The sequence below is a fragment of the Suricata suricatta genome, chromosome 1 (genome assembly GCF_006229205.1).
Source record: "Suricata suricatta isolate VVHF042 chromosome 1, meerkat_22Aug2017_6uvM2_HiC, whole genome shotgun sequence".
Classification (NCBI taxonomy): Eukaryota; Metazoa; Chordata; class Mammalia; order Carnivora; family Herpestidae; genus Suricata; species Suricata suricatta.
Window position 1 is genome coordinate 173,036,865 of NC_043700.1, and position 6,350 is coordinate 173,043,214.

Consider the following 6,350-nt stretch of genomic DNA (forward strand, 5'->3'; position numbering starts at 1 on the left):
GTGATGGTCATGGAGGAGGGCACTTGTGGGGATGAGCACTGGGTGTTCTATGGAAACCAACTTGACAATAAACTATATGAAAAAAATAAATAAATAAAAATAAAGATTATTATATAGAAGCATGTTGTTAGAAAAGATGAGTAATCACCTTAGAGCCTCTAAAATAAATTAAATTTTTCTGTTACCCCAATATACTTTTCAACTACTTTGATACAACTTCTATACTAAGATGAAAACATACTTGCAAAACATTGTATTGAAGCACAGTTTACAAAATGAAAATGAGCTAATTTTAGAAGTTGTGAGGAGTTACTATACTTAAGATCTAGGAGCAACTGTCTGATTAATATACTTATAAAAATTTGTCATTTTAAAAATCTATTTCTTCATGAAGTTACTTTTTTACATGTGTGTTTTATAAACTTACTTTAAACTGAGTGTTCAAAGATTATGTTCTTTTGAGATATAGATTCATTTAAAAATCATTTGCCCAAGGATGTCTTTGGTAAGGTTAAAAATAGAGATACTTTGTCAGAGCCAATATAAATCTCTATAAAATCATTCAAGGATTGCATACGGCTGTTCAGTTTCGTATTTGAACTGCAGTTGTTATTAATTTCATTATTGTTTCAATTACACAATTCTCATTAGTTAGTCTATTGGTATTAAAGTAAGTGTTGGCAAGAAAGCAGATCAACTTTGACTCGTTGTTGGTAAGCTGTCAGTTGGTAAAACGGCTTTGCAAGATTGCTCAGCATTATGTTCTGAAGCTGACTGCATTCAGATTCCACGACCTAGCAATTTCATTTCCAAGCATATACTTAACAGAAATGGGTGCCCTATCTCCGCATTTCAACCAAAAGATATGAATTAGAATGTTCTTGAAAGCCTCAAACTGGGAAAAAGTCTAAATGTCCATCAACTATAACATGAATGAATACATTCTGATAGTGGATAAAATGGAATTTACTGTACCAAAAATAAAGGAATGAATGAGTGTCAAACATTCCCATATATGTTAGACACCCAAACAAAATGTTGAGTAAAAGAAACCAGACACAAAACACCATATACTGTGTGATTCCATCTACATCAAGTTCTAAATATGGGGAAAAGCTGTTCTGTGTTGTTAGAACTCAGAATATAGACATAATTCTGAGATGATAGGGGAGGGAGGAGGAGTGATTGGGAGAGACCATGACAGAGATTTTTGGGTGCTAGTGATAGTATAGTTGGTTTTAGTTGGTCTCAGGACCTTGAGTGGTATTCATTGTCTCCTTCTACTATCTTTTAAATTCTCCTCTTCCTTAGCATCATCTCTAGAGATCCACTAGTGTCTTCTATGGGAGAGTGACCCAAGCCTTAATTCCTGAGTAGTTTGAGCCCTCGGTAACCATAAGCTTCTCATGTCAAGGTCACTGTACATGTCCATTCTCATTTGTAATTGGAATAAAGAGTATCAGGTAAGAACCCAAGAAGATCACTTGTATCCTACTGTGTTTCTTCTGCTCTCCATTGTGTAGGAGTAAACTTTTCTTACTCCAATGATCAGCAAGCCTCTGGCAAGATGGTGACTTATCTTCTCACATGCTTGTCACTGAACATTAACAGTCCATTGTGCCTAGGTTGAAACTGAAATTTATTTATAGTTCAAGGGAACCATTGATGTCTTACTGGCCATCATTCTCTCCAAGACCAAGCCTTTAAACCCTATAGGGTCTAGCAGTATAGGGACACAAACATAAAATCCCACAGAGGGTTCTTGGGAAGAATAGCAAATAGGGCCATTCTTGTACCTCTTAGTTTCTGTCTTATTCTTCTTATTTTGCAAACAGTACCATATTGAAGGGGCTGATTCAGATATTGTGTCTTGAAGAATGAGACCTCATTCTTGAAGAGTGCTGGTTCTGAGCTGTACTTCCAGTAGACCATCCAATTGCTCTATAGATCTAGCCGCTTCTGGCTAATTTAATATGTGATACAATCTGTATATCCTAAAGTTATGGGTCCATTCCTGCACCTACCAGTGCATCCCCTGGTCAAATGCTATATTGCATGAGAATCCATTAAGCATTCTTCAGTTGCTCTAAGGAACCATAATAGTTTCTGAAAAATGGTACTGATGGGCAGAAAAAAAAAAAAAACAGATGTCTATCATTGGCCACTGGCTCTTCCAGGACAAAAGAAGCCCATAAAGTCTACCTGCCACCAAGAAGACTATTGGCCCTTTCCAGGAATAATGCCTTATCAGCATTAGTCTCTGAGGCTGGTAGATTCGATATTCAAAGGTGCAATCATCCAGGTCGGCCTTAGTAGGTGAGAAGCCATGCCGCCTGATCTTCAAGTAGTTACTCCATTATTTTTTATCATCATGCTAGTTCTGAGGTAGTTGTCGATGTGTGATCAATACTCATTGGTTCAGTGCCTTTTCTCTGATGGATACTTTCTGAAGGGCATTTATATGTGATACAAAAATCTTTACACTTTGGGCACATTACTATATGTGAATTCTAGCCCTTTTCCTTCCAGGCTTCTGGGCAGTTTGCCACTGGCAGAACATTGTATACATTCTCACTAAGGCCACCTTTCTTTTCACCAAAATAGATGTCTAGTAACTTTGCCCATTTTTTTTCTTTGTGCCACCTCTCAAGGCCATTTCCAAATGTGCCTGTAATGCAACCACTATCCATTATTGGCCTGATCCATCCTGCAACAAAAAGTTTGGGTTTTTTCCTCCTTTTTCAGCTGGCCTTTCAGGACTTTCCAGACAGCCATAGGAATGTGCTGGCAGAGAAGCATAGTTGAAACCATGGTGAGTGATGACATTAAATTGTGGGCTATCAGCTCTACTCCTGCTTTCTAGTCTCACACAGGCTTGACCCACAATATACCATGTCCATGTTATAGTAAACTTCTGCTGGATATGTCCAGCTGTATAATTTGGTAAATTCAAAAGCATGCTACTTACAATAGAAATTTTCAGAAAAATCAGATTCAATGCCCTATGATCAGTAGCAGGGCAGGAGCTCTTTTATAATATTTTTCAAAAAAATTTGAGTGTATTTATTTTTGAGAAAAAGAGACAGAATGAGAAGTGGAGGAGCAGAGAGAGGGAGAGAGAGAATCCCAAGCAGACTCTGTGCTATCAGTACAGAACCCAATGTGGGGCTAGAACTCACAAACCATGGGATCATGATCTGAGCCAAAATCAAGAGTTGGATGCTTCACCAACTGAACCACCTACGTGCTACAAGGCAGGAGTTCTGTCTTGAAAGATGTATAGTTGTTTGCTCCAGATGGCCTGACCTTTTTTCAGAACCCCACTTAGACTTTGTATAAATGCTATGTCACTGATGTTTCCAATAGCATGAGATCTTCTGGATCATATGGCCCAAACAGGAAAACAGCTTCTACCACAGCCCAGATCTGCTACAGATCACTTTCTTGCTTCAAGCCACATTCAGACTTGGTGGTCCTCTCTATTCTTCAGTATGTAAGACAGGACTTTCCATATATAGCACAAGTTGCCTTCAGACTCAAAAGAGGATGACCAGCCACTGAGCTATCTTCTTTTAATGTGATAGGATATTCCAGATTTAACAGCTTTTCTTTACTTTTAAAAGGGTATCCCAAAATGCTTCTATGTGCCCTGTGGATCTTTGTAAATTTACCTACTGCCTTCAGGACAGCATGATTCTTACCATCAAGCTGCCATCTTGGCCATCATGGTATTAGCTGCCCCTTGCTTGGCCTGTCCAATCAGCCTGATGTCATCGATATTATGTATCAAAGTGGTATTCTTCGAGATATCCAGGAGCCATGGTCTCTTTGGATTACATGATGACATTAATTATATATAATTAACATAATCCTGGGGTAAACCTACAATAACTATTGGTGTTCTTTCCATAATCCATTTCTGCACCTACTAAGGAGTCCCTTGGTCATATACTATGCAGTGCGAGAATCTATACCTGTGGATTAGAAATTCTTTAATTGCCTTAAGAAATCATAGGCCTCTGGAGAGTTGTACTGACTAGGGCTCAGTGGGCCCATATGAATGCAATCTGTTTCTGAATCTTTTTTCTGATTAGAATGGAAAATAATTCATCCCCCAAACTGATGTCTGCATACCAAGTACCTGAAGCCTTAGTGATCATCTCTAACAGCAACACTATATTGGGGCCACTACTTGGTTAAGTCTGCAATTGGGGACACTACTTCGTTAAGCCTGTGGTAGTTTACAGTCAACCTCAAACTCCATCTGGTTTCAGCAGAGGCTGGAATGGTCAATTAAATGGAAATATCCTTAAGAAAATGTGTTACTAATATCTACTTGTTCTCCTAGGATGCAATATTAAGCTTTTTTGCTTACTTATTGCTTTGGGGTTTGTTTTTGTTTTTGTTTTTGTTTTGGGGTGGGTTGGGTTTGTTTTGTTGTTTCATTTGTCTTGTTTTATTATCTTGGGCCAAGGTCAAAAGGTACTTGTAGAAACTTCTACTTGATCATCTCCAATTTGATAGCTCCTGTGGTTTTAGTATGTCCAGATGTCAATGAACTCAAATCCTGTGTCTAACAGTCCTCAGTATATGTGGATGGTCTTGTTTCTCAGTATACAGTTGCCAGAGTAAATAGCCAGAGGTGTCTTTGGAGAAGGTTTTGGGGAATCATTATGGTATATAATGTTATGTTGCAAGGTCACTCTCCTCATGGGTTGAGCCGAAATCTGAAAATTGGCTGAGATCCAAGAGCTCAAAAGGGGACCATGGCTTTTTAGTGGGATGACTGCCCTTAGCCCCACAATCTTCCATTATTGCCTTCTTCTGATTACAGATACTAAGTAACCCCCTATTTGGCCGTCCATCTGCTTGTCCCTTAGGAACACCAGGATCTATTAACTATATTTAAAGATAAAACCCACTTAGCTGACCATCTATCTTGCCTTTATAGTAATTGGGGTTCTCTGCTATAGTTAATACCACCACCTGGATTTTATTACTTTGGAGGTGTCATCATCCTCATGACCATGAGTAAACTCAATACTAAGACTCCCTAAGATCCATTTTCCCTTATTTTAGAATTCAAATTCCTAAATTGTAGTTGAGAACTTACCTGTCAAGCTATAGACCACATATCTAGTCTTTTCTACAGATAACTATGCATTTTGGCCAATGAGACATCAATAAGTGTACTGGATTATACGTCTAGGTGGCACCAGAAAGTATGTAGTCCTGAATTTGCCTTCCTCTTTCTTCTTCTAGGCATCAGTTAGACACATCAAGCATATCATTGTGAATGAGGTGATGCTAGAGCAATGAGACCAAGGTAGCTCGAGTTCCTCGAAAACCCTCAGGGAATAGACATCCTACCCATCCTGGATCACCGCTTACAAGAGAGAAATGGTCTTCTATTTTTATTTAAGTACTTTGAGTATTTTTAGAGCAAATCAATCTGCATTTTACTCCTCATTTCTGTCACTTCATCATAAATTTATTTTTAACTAGAATCAAAATGTGAGGAAGGCCATTATTGATATGGAGTAGGCAGAAATCTGAGAGTCTAGAGTTGAAGCATTACACAGTGACGTCAGACGTATGTGCTTGCCCAGTAAATCTCAAAAAGCTTTTGTGACAAAACTGAGAACCTAGTACATGCATCCCCAAAGCACACTGCATCCATCCAGGACCCTGGCTTCTCAGTTTCTGAACCTCTTCGAATTGCCTTTGCCCCTTACTCTCCCTCAAACGTCCACTCTTGTGTCACACTCTAGACTGTCATTACATTACTTAAAACAATCCCCTCCTATCTTCCCTGTTCTCCCTATAGTTACCACTTTACAAAAGTATTTGAATTGCAAAGAGACTTCTGATATTTTAAACCCGCCATTTTTTTCATCTTCTCTTTTGCCTTTCCATCTGCACATGCCACATTAGGCCTAATGGTGGCTGATTATTCATTAGCCTTTTGTTTAACAAACACTTACTGAGCAAGAGGAATACACTATCAGGTACCGCTCTGGGTGCTAGAGACGGAGAAGTGAACAAAACAAGAAACAACAACAACACCTGTTCCTGTGGAGCCCGTTTGCTTGCAGGGGGGCAACAGCACAGAAGCAAGCGGTCAGAGCGTCTTTCGGTGTCTTCACCATGTATAAAGGTGTATCTTTATCCATTACATGTTATATCTTGATGGGTTTTTTAAATGTTTTTTTAAATAGTTTATTGTCAAATTGGTTTCCATACAACACCCAGTGCTCTTCCCCACAAGTGCCCTCCTCTATCACCACCACCTCTTTTCCCCCCTCCCCCTTCCCCTTCAACCCTCAGTTCATTCTCAGCATTCAATAGTC